The 12,468-nt window shown below is 47.0% G+C and overlaps 1 protein-coding gene across 2 annotated transcripts in view; it reads left to right on the forward strand.

Moving 5' to 3' along the window:
- The window catches only part of LOC110491218 (zinc finger MIZ domain-containing protein 1), a 369,712-nt gene that overhangs the window by 81,948 nt on the left and 275,296 nt on the right, over nt 1-12,468 (forward strand). For both annotated transcript variants that reach the window (XM_036945991.2, XM_090201774.1), the window contains exon 2: nt 7,531-7,661. The gene's annotated coding sequence lies outside the window, so the exon portion shown is untranslated. The remainder of the gene's footprint in view (nt 1-7,530; nt 7,662-12,468) is intronic.

The following is a 12,468-nucleotide window of genomic DNA, read 5'->3' on the forward strand; positions in this document are numbered from 1 at the left end:
GCTTACTTTGCAGTTTGTCATTTCTAGACATAGCCTGGGAGGTGCTTACGTTGCAGTTTGTCATTTCTAGACATAGCCTGGGAGGGGCTTACGTTGCAGTTTGTCATTTCTAGACATAGCCTGGGAGGGGCTTACGTTGCAGTTTGTCATTTCTAGACATAGCCTGGGAGGGGCTTACGTTGCAGTTTGTCATTTCTAGACATAGCCTGGGAGGGGCTTACGTTGCAGTTTGTCATTTCTAGACATAGCCTGGGAGGGGCTTACGTTGCAGTTTGTCATTTCTAGACATAGCCTGGGAGGGGCTTACGTTGCAGTTTGTCATTTCTAGACATAGCCTGGGAGGGGCTTACGTTGCAGTTTGTCATTTCTAGACATAGCCTGGGAGGGGCTTACGTTGCAGTTTGTCATTTCTAGACATAGCCTGGGAGAATTTTTCACTGTCAGACAGAGCAACATGGTAAGTATGTTCCAAATGGCGCCTATTTCACTCTGTTCCAAATGGCACCTTTTCCAGTGTGTTCCAAATGGCACCTATTCCAATGTGTTCCAAATGGCACCTATTCCATTGTGTTCCAAATGGCACCTATTCCACTCTGTTCCAAATGGCACCTATTCCAATGTGTTCCAAATGGCACCTATTCCAGTGTGTTCCAAATGGCACCTATTCCAGTGTGTTCCAAATGGCACCTATTCCACACTGTTCCAAATGGCACCTATTCCAGTGTGTTCCAAATGGCACCTATTCCAGTGTGTTCCAAATGGCACCTATTCCACTCTGTTCCAAATGGCACCTATTCCAGTGTGTTCCAAATGGCACCTATTCCAGTGTGTTCCAAATGGCACCTATTCCACTCTGTTCCAAATGGCACCTATTCCAATGTGTTCCAAATGGCACCTATTCCAATGTGTTCCAAATGGCACCTATTCCACTCTGTTCCAAATGGCACCTATTCCTACTAGCATTTTGACCACAGCCCAATAGACTCTGGTCAAAAGTAGGACACTATCAAGGGAATATAATGCCATTTGGAACACAGCCTTGTTGTTGTCCCACCAGACAGTCATACAATCATTTAATTAGGTAACAACCCCCATGTGTTATTCTATAATATGTTTGCAGTGTGCAGGCAGTTTATCAATTACTGCTTGTGGTTTCATTCTGTCACTCAGTCTCAGTCTGGGGCAAGCTCGTCTGAGCTCCCTCTCTCTCTGTACTGCAGAGCTGTGTAATTGTACTCCAACAAATCAATTCTGTTGCAGTTGAGCATTTTCTTCCTCTCCTCTCCTCTCCTCTCCTCTCCTCTCCTCTCCTCTCCTCCCTCTCTCCTCTCCTCTCTATCCTCTCTCCTCTCCTCTCTATCCTCTCCTCTCTCCTCTCCATCCTCTCTCCTCTCCTCTCTATCCTCTCCTCTCCTCTCTATCCTCTCCTCTCTCCTCTCCATCCTCTCTCCTCTCTATCATCTCTCCTCTCCTCTCTATCCTCTCCTCTGTCCTCTACATCCTCTCTCCTCTCTATCCTCTCCATCCTCTCTCCTCTCTATCCTCTCCATCCTCTCCTCTCTCTCCTCTCCTCTCTATCCTCTCTCCTCTCCTCTCCATCCACCTGTCCTCTCTATCCTCTCCTCTCTCCTCTCCATCCTCTCTCCTCTCCTCTCCTCTCTATCCTCTCCTCTCCTCTCTATCCTATCCTCTCTGCTCCTCTTTCCTCTCCTCTCTATCCTCTCCTCTCCTTTCTCCACTCTCCTCTCTCCTCTCCATCCTCTCTCCTCTCCTCTCTATCCTCTCTCCTCTCCTCTCTATCCTCCATCCTCTCTCCTCTCTATCCTCTCCATCCTCTCTCCTCTCCATCCTGTCTCCTCTCTATCCTCTCCATCCTCTCCTCTCTCTCCTCTCCTCTCTATCCTCTCTCCTCTCCTCTCCATCCACCTGTCCTCTCTATCCTCTCCTCTCTCCTCTCCATCCTCTCTCCTCTCCTCTCCTCTCTATCTTCTCCTCTCCTCTCTATCCTATCCTCTCTGCTCCTCTGTCCTCTCCTCTCCTCTCTCCACTCCTCTCCATCCTCTCCATCCTCTCATCTATCCTCTTCTCTCTATCCTCCCTCTGTCATTGTTGTTTCCAGTACAGAGCACACATCAGACCACAACCCAGGAGAAGAGGAGGAGAATCTGGTTTTGAAAAGGAGAGAGCCCCCCCCCCCCCCACCCCCCCCCGGTCTCCGACCAAATACAAAATGATTCCTTGTGGTTGGACCGGCCTTTATAGCCTGCATTAACCCTGTGCTGTCAACCAAAGCATGAGCTCTGCTCAGAGAGATGAATCAAACCCAGGAGCTGTGTGCTGGGGATTGGAATAGCTCGCTCTAGCGTTTTCCCTGGGTGTATCACCCCTGTCCTCTGAGTCGTTCTCTGTCAGCAGCGGACCATGCCGCTTATCCATGCAGCGAAGAAATCTAATAAACCACATCAGGAGTCAAACATACTATCAACTGTTAGGAATGGTTGAGAACAGGTTGTGTCTATAGAGAGAGGACCAGTAGTGTCTGTAGAGAGGACCAGTAGTGTCTATAGAGAAGACCAGTAGTGTCTATAGAGAGAGGACCAGTAGTGTCTGTAGAGAGGACCAGTAGTGTCTATAGAGAGGACCAGTAGTGTCTGTAGAGAGGACCAGTAGTGTCTATAGAGAGGACCAGTAGTGTCTGTAGAGAGGACCAGTAGTGTCTATAGAGAGAGGACCAGTAGTGTCTATAGAGAGAGGACCAGTAGTGTCTGTATAGAGGACCAGTAGTGTCTGTAGAGAGGATCAGTAGTGTCTATAGAGAGAGGACCAGTAGTGTCTATAGAGAGAGGACCAGTAGTGTCTATAGAGAGAGGACCAGTAGTGTCTATAGAGAGGACCAGTAGTGTCTGTAGAGAGGACCAGTAGTGTCTATAGAGAGAGGACCAGTAGTGTCTATAGAGAGAGGACCAGTAGTGTCTATAGAGAGAGGACCAGTAGTGTCAATAGAGAGAGGACCAGTAGTGTCTATAGAGAGAGGACCAGTAGTGTCTATAGAGAGAGGACCAGTAGTGTCTATAGAGAGAGGACCAGTAGTGTCTATAGAGAGAGGACCAGTAGTGTCTGTAGAGAGGACCAGTAGTGTCTGTAGAGAGGACCAGTAGTGTCTATAGAGAGAGGACCAGTAGTGTCTATAGAGAGAGGACCAGTAGTGTCTGTAGAGAGGACCAGTAGTGTCTGTAGAGAGGATCAGTAGTGTCTATAGAGAGAGGACCAGTAGTGTCTATAGAGAGAGGACCAGTAGTGTCTATAAAGAGAGGACCAGTAGTGTCTATAGAGAGGACCAGTAGTGTCTGTAGAGAGGACCAGTAGTGTCTATAGAGAGGACCAGTAGTGTCTATAGAAAGAGGACCAGTAGTGTCTGTAGAGAGGACCAGTAGTGTCTATAGAGAGAGGACCAGTAGTGTCTATAGAGAGAGGACCAGTAGTGTCTATAGAGAGAGGACCAGTAGTGTCTATAGAGAGAGGACCAGTAGTGTCAATAGAGAGAGGACCAGTAGTGTCTATAGAGAGAGGACCAGTAGTGTCTATAGAGAGAGGACCAGTAGTGTCTATAGAGAGAGGACCAGTAGTGTCTATAGAGAGAGGACCAGTAGTGTCTATAGAGTGAGGACCAGTAGTGTCTATAGAGAGAGGATCAGTAGTGTCTGTAGAGAGGACCAGTAGTGTCTATAGAGAGAGGACCAGTAGTGTCTGTAGAGAGGATCAGTAGTGTCTATAGAGAGAGGACCAGTAGTGTCTGTAGAGAGGACCAGTAGTGTCTATAGAGAGGACCAGTAGTGTCTATAGAGAGAGGACCAGTAGTGTCTGTAGAGAGGACCAGTAGTGTCTATAGAGAGAGGACCAGTAGTGTCTGTAGAGAGGATCAGTAGTGTCTATAGAGAGAGGACCAGTAGTGTCTATAGAGAGAGGACCAGTAGTGTCTGTAGAGAGGACCAGTAGTGTCTATAGAGAGGACCAGTAGTGTCTATAGAGAGAGGACCAGTATTGTCTGTAGAGAGGACCAGTAGTGTCTATAGAGAGAGGACCAGTAGTGTCTATAGAGAGAGGACCAGTAGTGTCTATAGAGAGAGGACCAGTAGTGTCAATAGAGAGAGGACCAGTAGTGTCTATAGAGAGAGGACCAGTAGTGTCTATAGAGAGAGGACCAGTAGTGTCTATAGAGAAAGGACCAGTAGTGTCTATAGAGAGAGGACCAGTAGTGTCTATAGAGAGAGGACCAGTAGTGTCTATAGAGAGGACCAGTAGTGTCTATAGAGAGAGGACCAGTAGTGTCTATAGAGAGAGGACCAGTAGTGTCTATAGAGAGAGGACCAGTAGTGTCTATAGAGAGAGAACCAGTAGTGTCTATAGAGAGAGGACCAGTAGTATCTGTAGAGAGGACCAGTATTGTCTATAGAGAGAGGACCAGTAGTGTCTATAGAGAGAGGACTAGTAGTTACTGTAGAGAGAGGACCAGTAGTGTCTATAGAGAGAGGACCAGTAGTGTCTATATAGAGAGGACCAGTAGTGTCTATAGAGAGGGCCAGTAGTGTCTATAGAGAGGACCAGTCGTGTCTGTAGAGAGGACCAGTAGTGTCTATAGAGAGAGGACCAGTAGTGTCTATATAGAGAGTACCAGTTGTGTCTATAGAGAGAGGACCAGTAGTGTCTGTAGAGAGGACCAGTATTGTCTATAGAGAGGACCAGCAGTGTCTATAGAGAGAGGACCAGTAGGGTCTGTAGAGAGGACCAGTGGTGTCTATAGAGAAAGGACCAGTAGTGTCTATAGAGAGAGGACCAGTAGTGTCTATAGAGAGAGGACCAGTACTGTCTGTAGAGAGGACCAGTAGTGTCTTTAGAGAGGACCAGTAGTGTCTATAGAGAGAGGACCAGTAGTGTCTATAGAGAGAGGACCAGTAGTGTCTATAGAGAGAGGACCAGTAGTGTCTGTAGAGAGAGGACCAGTAGTGTATATAGAGAGAAGACCAGTAGTGTATATAGAGAGAAGACCAGTAGTGTCTATAGAGAGGACCAGTAGTGTCTATAGAGAGAGGACCAGTAGTGTCTATAGAGAGAGGACCAGTAGTGTCTATAGAGAGAGGACCAGTAGTGTCTGTAGAGAGAGGACCAGTAGTGTCTATAGAGAGAGGACCAGTAGTGTCTATAGAGAGAGGACCAGTAGTGTCTATAGAGAGAGGACCAGTAGTGTCTATAGAGAGAGGACCAGTAGTGTCTGTAGAGAGAGGACCAGTAGTGTCTATAGAGAGAGGACCAGTAGTGTCTATAGAGAGAGGACCAGTAGTGTCTATAGAGAGAGGACCATTAGTGTCTATAGAGAGAGAGGACCAGTAGTGTCCATAGAGAGAGGACCAGTAGTGTCTATAGAGAGGACCAGTAGTGTCTATAGAGAAGACCAGTAGTGTCTATAGAGAGAGGACCAGTAGTGTCTATAGAGAGAGGACCAGTAGTGTCTATAGAGAAAGGACCAGTAGTGTCTATAGAGAGAGAGGACCAGTAGTGTCTATAGAGAGAGGACCAGTAGTGTCTATAGAGAGGACCAGTAGTGTCTATAGAGAAGACCAGTAGTGTCTATAGAGAGAGGACCAGTAGTGTCTATAGAGAGAGGACCAGTAGTGTCTATAGAGAGAGGACCAGTAGTGTCTATAGAGAGAGGACCAGTAGTGTCTATAGAGAGAGGACCAGTATTGTCTATAGAGAGAGGACCAGTAGTGTCTATAGAGAGAGGACCAGTAGTGTCTATAGAGAGAGGACCAGTAGTGTCTATAGAGAGAGGACCAGTAGTGTCTATAGAGAGAGGACCAAATAGTGTCTATAGAGAGAGGACCAGTATTGTCTATAGAGAGAGGACCAGTAGTGTCTATAGAGAGAGGACCAGTAGTGTCTATAGAGAGAGGACCAGTAGTGTCTATAGAGAGAGGACCAGTAGTGTCTATAGAGAGAGGACCAGTAGTGTCTATAGAGAGAGGACCAGTAGTGTCTATAGAGAGAGGACCAGTAGTGTCTATAGAGAGAGGACCAGTAGTGTCTATAGAGAGAGGACCAGTAGTGTCTATAGAGAGAGAGGACCAGTAGTGTCTATAGAGAGAGGACCAGTAGTGTCTATAGAGAGGACCAGTAGAGTCTATAGAGTGAGGACCAGTAGTGTCTATAGAGAGAGAGGACCAGTAGTGTCTATAGAGAGAGGACCAGTAGTGTCTATAGAGAGAGGACCAGTAGTGTCTGTAGAGAGGACCAGTAGTGTCTATAGAGAGAGGACCAGTAGTGTCTATAGAGAGAGGACCAGTAGTGTCTATAGAGAGAGAGGACCAGTAGTGTCTATAGAGAGAGGACCAGTAGTGTCTATAGAGAGAGGACCAGTAGTGTCTATAGAGAGAGGACCAGTAGTGTCTATAGAGAGAGAGGACCAGTAGTGTCTATAGAGAGAGGACCAGTAGTGTCTATAGAGAGAGGACCAGTAGTGTCTATAGAGAGAGAGGACCAGTAGTGTCTATAGAGAGAGGACCAGTAGTGTCTATAGAGAGAGGACCAGTAGTGTCTATAGAGAGAGGACCAGTAGTGTCTATAGAGAGAGAGGACCAGTAGTGTCTATAGAGAGAGGACCAGTAGTGTCTATAGAGAGAGGACCAGTAGTGTCTATAGAGAGAGGACCAGTAGTGTCTATAGAGAGAGGACCAGTAGTGTCTATAGAGAGAGGACCAGTAGTGTCTATAGAGAGAGGACCAGTAGTGTCTATAGAGAGGACCAGTAGTGTCTATAGAGAGAGGACCAGTAGTGTCTATAGAGAGAGGACCAGTAGTGTCTATAGAGAGAGGACCAGTAGTGTCTATAGAGAGAGAGGACCAGTAGTGTCTATAGAGAGAGGACCAGTAGTGTCTATAGAGAGAGGACCAGTAGTGTCTATAGAGAGAGGACCAGTAGTGTCTATAGAGAGAGGACCAGTAGTGTCTATAGAGAGAGGACCAGTAGTGTCTATAGAGAGAGGACCAGTAGTGTCTATAGAGAGAGGACCAGTAGTGTCTATAGAGAGAGGACCAGTAGTGTCTATAGAGAGAGAGGACCAGTAGTGTCTATAGAGAGAGGACCAGTAGTGTCTATAGAGAGAGGACCAGTAGTGTCTATAGAGAGAGGACCAGTAGTGTCTATAGAGAGAGGACCAGTAGTGTCTATAGAGAGAAAGGACCAGTAGTGTCAATTCATTGTTTATTTTGCGTCCCAAAGCCCCCGCTGGTTCTTTATGTTCCCTGGTTCAAAACATAGTTGCACTATGTAGGGAATAGTTTGGTATTTGGGAAGGAGGCCAAAACCTCTTGTCATTTTGCTGAATTAATTAATGCATGTATTTGGTGACAGATGTGAAATTAAATATGGTGTCACAACATGTTTTCTTAATTTTTAAAAACAAATTGTTTCATTGTTTTTAATGACAACTGTTAGATCAATAAACTAAACTTCTTCAATGTTTTGTCGTTTTAGGAGCAGCAGAATCTGGGGTGGAGGACCCCTACCTGACATGTGACTGGGTGGGGGGGGGGTGGGGGGGTCTGATGTGGCGGCAGACAGAGAGAGACGGAGGAAGAAGAATCCAGGATTTATAGTCAACACAGGTGAGTTCCTTTCCTCATTAAACTATCTCACCCTTTTCCCAATGCAGAGCCTGGGCTCTAAACACTGCGATCGTGTTTGGTTGGTCCTACTTGTTATAAACTCTGGGATAGTGTTTGGTTGGTTCTACTTGTTATAAACTCTGGGATAGTGTTTGGTTGGTCATACTTTCTCTAAACACTGGGATAGTGTTTGGTTGGTTCTACTTGTTATAAACTCTGGGATAGTGTTTGGTTGGTCCTACTTGCTATAAACTTTGGGATAGTGTTTGGTTCATCCTACTTGCTCTAAACACTGGGATAGTGTTTGGTTTGTCCTACTTGTTATAAACACTGGGATAGTGTTTGGTTTGTCCTAGTTGCTATAAACACTGGGATAGTGTTTGGTCCGTCCTACTTTCTCTAAACACTGGGATAGTGTTTGGTTGGTCCTACTCGTTATAAACACTGGGATAGTGTTTGGTTGGTCCTACTCGTTATAAACACTGGGATAGTGTTTGGTTGGTCAACATATTTGGTTTGCAGGCTTTATCAGCTGGATAAAAATGCAATACAGTTGGCCCGGTTGGTTTAGGTTGGCTGCTGTAGGCAGAGGGAGGGAGGGAGTGAGGGAGGGAGGGAGTGAGGGAGTGAGGGAGGGAGGGAGTGAGGGAGTGAGGGAGGGAGGGAGGGAGGGAGGGAGGGAGGGAGGGAGGGAGGAAGTGTGTGTGTGTGTGTGTGTGTGGAGTTGGGATCCTTCTTGAGTCCACTCCCATGACTAATGCCAGGAGGAGGTTCTTATTAAATATCTTGACCTCCAGACGAACTTTGCTAGCATTCATTTTCTAGTTCATCTTTAACCCCCCCCCCCCCCCCCCATTCATTTTCTAGTTCATCTTTAACCACCCCCCCCCCCATTAATTTCTAGTTCATCTTTAACCACCCCCCCTCCCATTCATTTTCTAGTTCATCTTTAACCCCCCCCCCTCCCCCCCATTCATTTTCTAGATAGCATTTTCCCTAAAGATGTTCTGTGTTTAATAAATACATAAAAAAATGTGTAACAAAGATAATTATTATAATACGAAATATTAAACAAATTAATAAATACTAATTAACTTTGACGACATTGTGAAATTAAAATTTGACATTTTCTTTGAGCGAGAATGCATGCAGGCAGATTTTGGTTAATTTGACAATTTTCTTTCCAGTTTGATTAATGAGTCTAATATGCTATGCTTCCAAAGCCAACATGTGAATTAATAGCCCTCCGTAATACGTATTAAGAACACTTTTGATAAAGATGCTGATTGGCTTATGAAATGGTACAGGACTCATGCTGGGGTCCATTAGCATGGCGGGCTAATCTAATAGGCTAGTCATCTATAGCTGAAAGTAACAAGCGTTTCTCTGTTTAGCCAATATGGTTCTATTGTAAACATGCTCTTCTTGTTTCTACATGTTGTCTCACCTGTTTTTTAACAGAAAATATATATTAATCTTTGTTTTTTCCCCCATAATACATTAGAAAATACACAATAAACACTATTGCAATATATATATATATATTTATATACACACACATATTAGAACACAAAAGCATACTGGTAAGCACAAGTAAAACCACAAATAAATCCCCCTCTCCTCTCTCCTCTCTTGCTCTCTTCCCCCTTCCTCTCCCCTCTTTCCTCTTTCCCCCTTCCTCTCCCCTCTTTCCCCTCCTTCTTCTCTCCCCCTTCCTCTCCCCTCTCTCCCCTCCTTCTTCTCTCCCCTCTTCCTCTCCCCTCTCTCCCCTCCTTCCTCTCTCCCCTCTTCCTCTCTCCTCTCCCTTCCACCCAGCCTGGGACACCAGAATGTGAGTTAATCCCAGCAGCCCTCAGCCCTCTGGGTCGGTCTGTTAACATCAGAATGTGAGTTATTCCCAGCAGCCCTCTGGGTCGGTCTGTTAACATCCGAATGTGAGTTATTCCCAGCAGCCCTCAGCCCTCTGGGTCGGTCTGTTAACATCAGAATGTGAGTTATTCCCAGCAGCCCTCTGGGTCGGTCTGTTAACATCAGAATGTGAGTTATTCCCAGCAGCCCTCTGGGTCTGTTAACATCAGAATGTGAGTTATTCCCAGCAGCCCTCTGGGTCGGTCTGTTAACATCAGAAGGTGAGTTATTCCCAGCAGCCCTCTGGGTCGGTCTGTTAACATCAGAATGTGAGTTATTCCCAGCAGCCCTCTGGGTCGGTCTTTTAACATCAGGATGTGAGTTATTCCCAGCAGCCCTCCGCCCTCTGGGGCTGTCTGTTAACATCAGAATGTGAGTTATTCCCAGCAGCCCTCTGGGTCTGTTAACATCAGAATGTGAGTTATTCCCAGCAGCCCTCAGCCCCCTGGGTCGGTCTGTTAACATCAGAATGTGAGTTATTCCCAGCAGCCCTCTGGGTCGGTCTGTTAACATCAGAATGTGAGTTATTCCCAGCAGCCCTCTGGGTCGGTCTGTTAACATCAGAATGTGAGTTAATCCCAGCAGCCCTCAGCCCTCTGGGTCGGTCTGTCTGTTAACATCAGGATGTGAGTTATTCCCAGCAGCCCTCAGCCCTCTGGGGCTGTCTGTTAACATCAGAATGTGAGTTATTCCCAGCAGCCCTCAGCCCTCTGGGTCGGTCTGTTAAACATCAGAATGTGAGTTATTCCCAGCAGCCCTCTGGGTCTGTTAACATCAGAATGTGAGTTATTCCCAGCAGCCCTCAGCCTTCTGGGTCTGTCTGTTAACATCAGAATGTGAGTTATTCCCAGCAGCCCTCAGCCCTCTGGGTCTGTCTGTTAACATCAGAATGTGAGTTATTCCCAGCAGCCCTCAGCCCTCTGGGTCTGTCTGTTAACATCAGAATGTGAGTTATTCCCAGCAGCCCTCAGCCCCCTGGGTCTGTCTGTTAACATCAGAATGTGAGTTAATCCCAGCAGCCCTCTGGGTCGGTCTGTTAACATCAGAATGTGAGTTATTCCCAGCAGCCCTCAGCCCCCTGGGTCAGTCTGTTAACATCAGAATGTGAGTTATTCCCAGCAGCCCTCAGCCCTCTGGGTCGGTCTGTTAAACATCAGAATGTGAGTTATTCCCAGCAGCCCTCTGGGTCTGTTAACATCAGAATGTGAGTTATTCCCAGCAGCCCTCTGGGTCGGTCTGTTAACATCAGATTGTGAGTTATTCCCAGCAGCCCTCTGGGTCTGTCTGTTAACATCAGAATGTGAGTTATTCCCAGCAGCCCTCAGCCCTCTGGGTCGGTCTGTTAACATCAGAATGTGAGTTATTCCCAGCAGCCCTCTGGGTCAGTCTGTTAACATCAGAATGTGAGTTAATCCCAGCAGCCCTCAGCCCTCTGGGTCGGTCTGTTAACATCAGAATGTGAGTTATTCCCAGCAGCCCTCTGGGTCGGTCTGTTAACATCAGGATGTGAGTTATTCCCAGCAGCCCTCAGCCCTCTGGGTCGGTCTGTTAACATCAGAATGTGAGTTAATCCCAGCAGCCCTCTGGGTCAGTCTGTTAACATCAGAATGTGAGTTAATCCCAGCAGCCCTCAGCCCTCTGGGTCGGTCTGTTAACATCAGAATGTGAGTTATTCCCAGCAGCCCTCTGGGTCGGTCTGTTAACATCAGAATGTGAGTTATTCCCAGCAGCCCTCTGGGTCGGTCTGTTAACATCAGAATGTGAGTTATTTCCAGCAGCCCTCTGGGTCGGTCTGTTAACATCAGAATGTGAGTTATTCCCAGCAGCCCTCTGGGTCTGTTAACATCAGAATGTGAGTTATTCCCAGCAGCCCTCTGGGTCGGTCTGTTAACATCAGAATGTGAGTTATTCCCAGCAGCCCTCTGGGTCTGTCTGTTAACATCAGAATGTGAGTTATTCCCAGCAGCCCTCTGGGTCTGTTAACATCAGAATGTGAGTTATTCCCAGCAGCCCTCTGGGTCAGTCTGTTAACATCAGAATGTGAGTTATTCCCAGCAGCTCTCAGCCCTCTGGGTCGGTCTGTTAACATCAGAATGTGAGTTATTCCCAGCAGCCCTCAGCCCCCTGGGTCTGTCTGTTAACATCAGAATGTGAGTTATTCCCAGCAGCCCTCAGCCCCCTGGGTCTGTCTGTTAACATCAGAATGTGAGTTATTCCCAGCAGCCCTCAGCCCCCTGGGTCTGTCTGTTAACATCAGAATGTGAGTTATTCCCAGCAGCCCTCAGCCCTCTGGGTCGGTCTGTTAACATCAGAATGTGAGTTATTCCCAGCAGCCCTCAGCCCCCTGGGTCTGTCTGTTAACATCCGAATGTGAGTTATTCCCAGCAGCCCTCAGCCCTCTGGGTCGGTCTGTTAAACATCAGAATGTGAGTTATTCCCAGCAGCCCTCTGGGTCGGTCTGTTAACATCAGAATGTGAGTTATTCCCAGCAGCCATCTGGGTCGGTCTGTTAACATCAGAATGTGAGTTATTCCCAGCAGCCCTCTGGGTCAGTCTGTTAACATCAGAATGTGAGTTATTCCCAGCAGCCCTCAGCCCTCTGGGTCGGTCTGTTAACATCAGAATGTGAGTTATTCCCAGCAGCCCTCAGCCCTCTGGGGCTGTCTGTTAACATCAGAATGTGAGTTATTCCCAGCAGCCCTCAGCCCCCTGGGTCGGTCTGTTAACATCAGAATGTGAGTTATTCCCAGCAGCCCTCAGCCCTCTGGGTCGGTCTGTTAAACATCAGAATGTGAGTTATTCCCAGCAGCCCTCTGGGTCTGTTAACATCAGAATGTGAGTTATTCCCAGCAGCCCTCAGCCCTCTGGGTCTGTCTGTTAACATCAGAATGTGAGTTAT

The sequence above is a fragment of the Oncorhynchus mykiss genome, chromosome 16 (assembly GCF_057628025.1).
Source record: "Oncorhynchus mykiss isolate SJ-2025 chromosome 16, ASM5762802v1, whole genome shotgun sequence".
In the NCBI taxonomy this organism is placed as follows: Eukaryota; Metazoa; Chordata; class Actinopteri; order Salmoniformes; family Salmonidae; genus Oncorhynchus; species Oncorhynchus mykiss.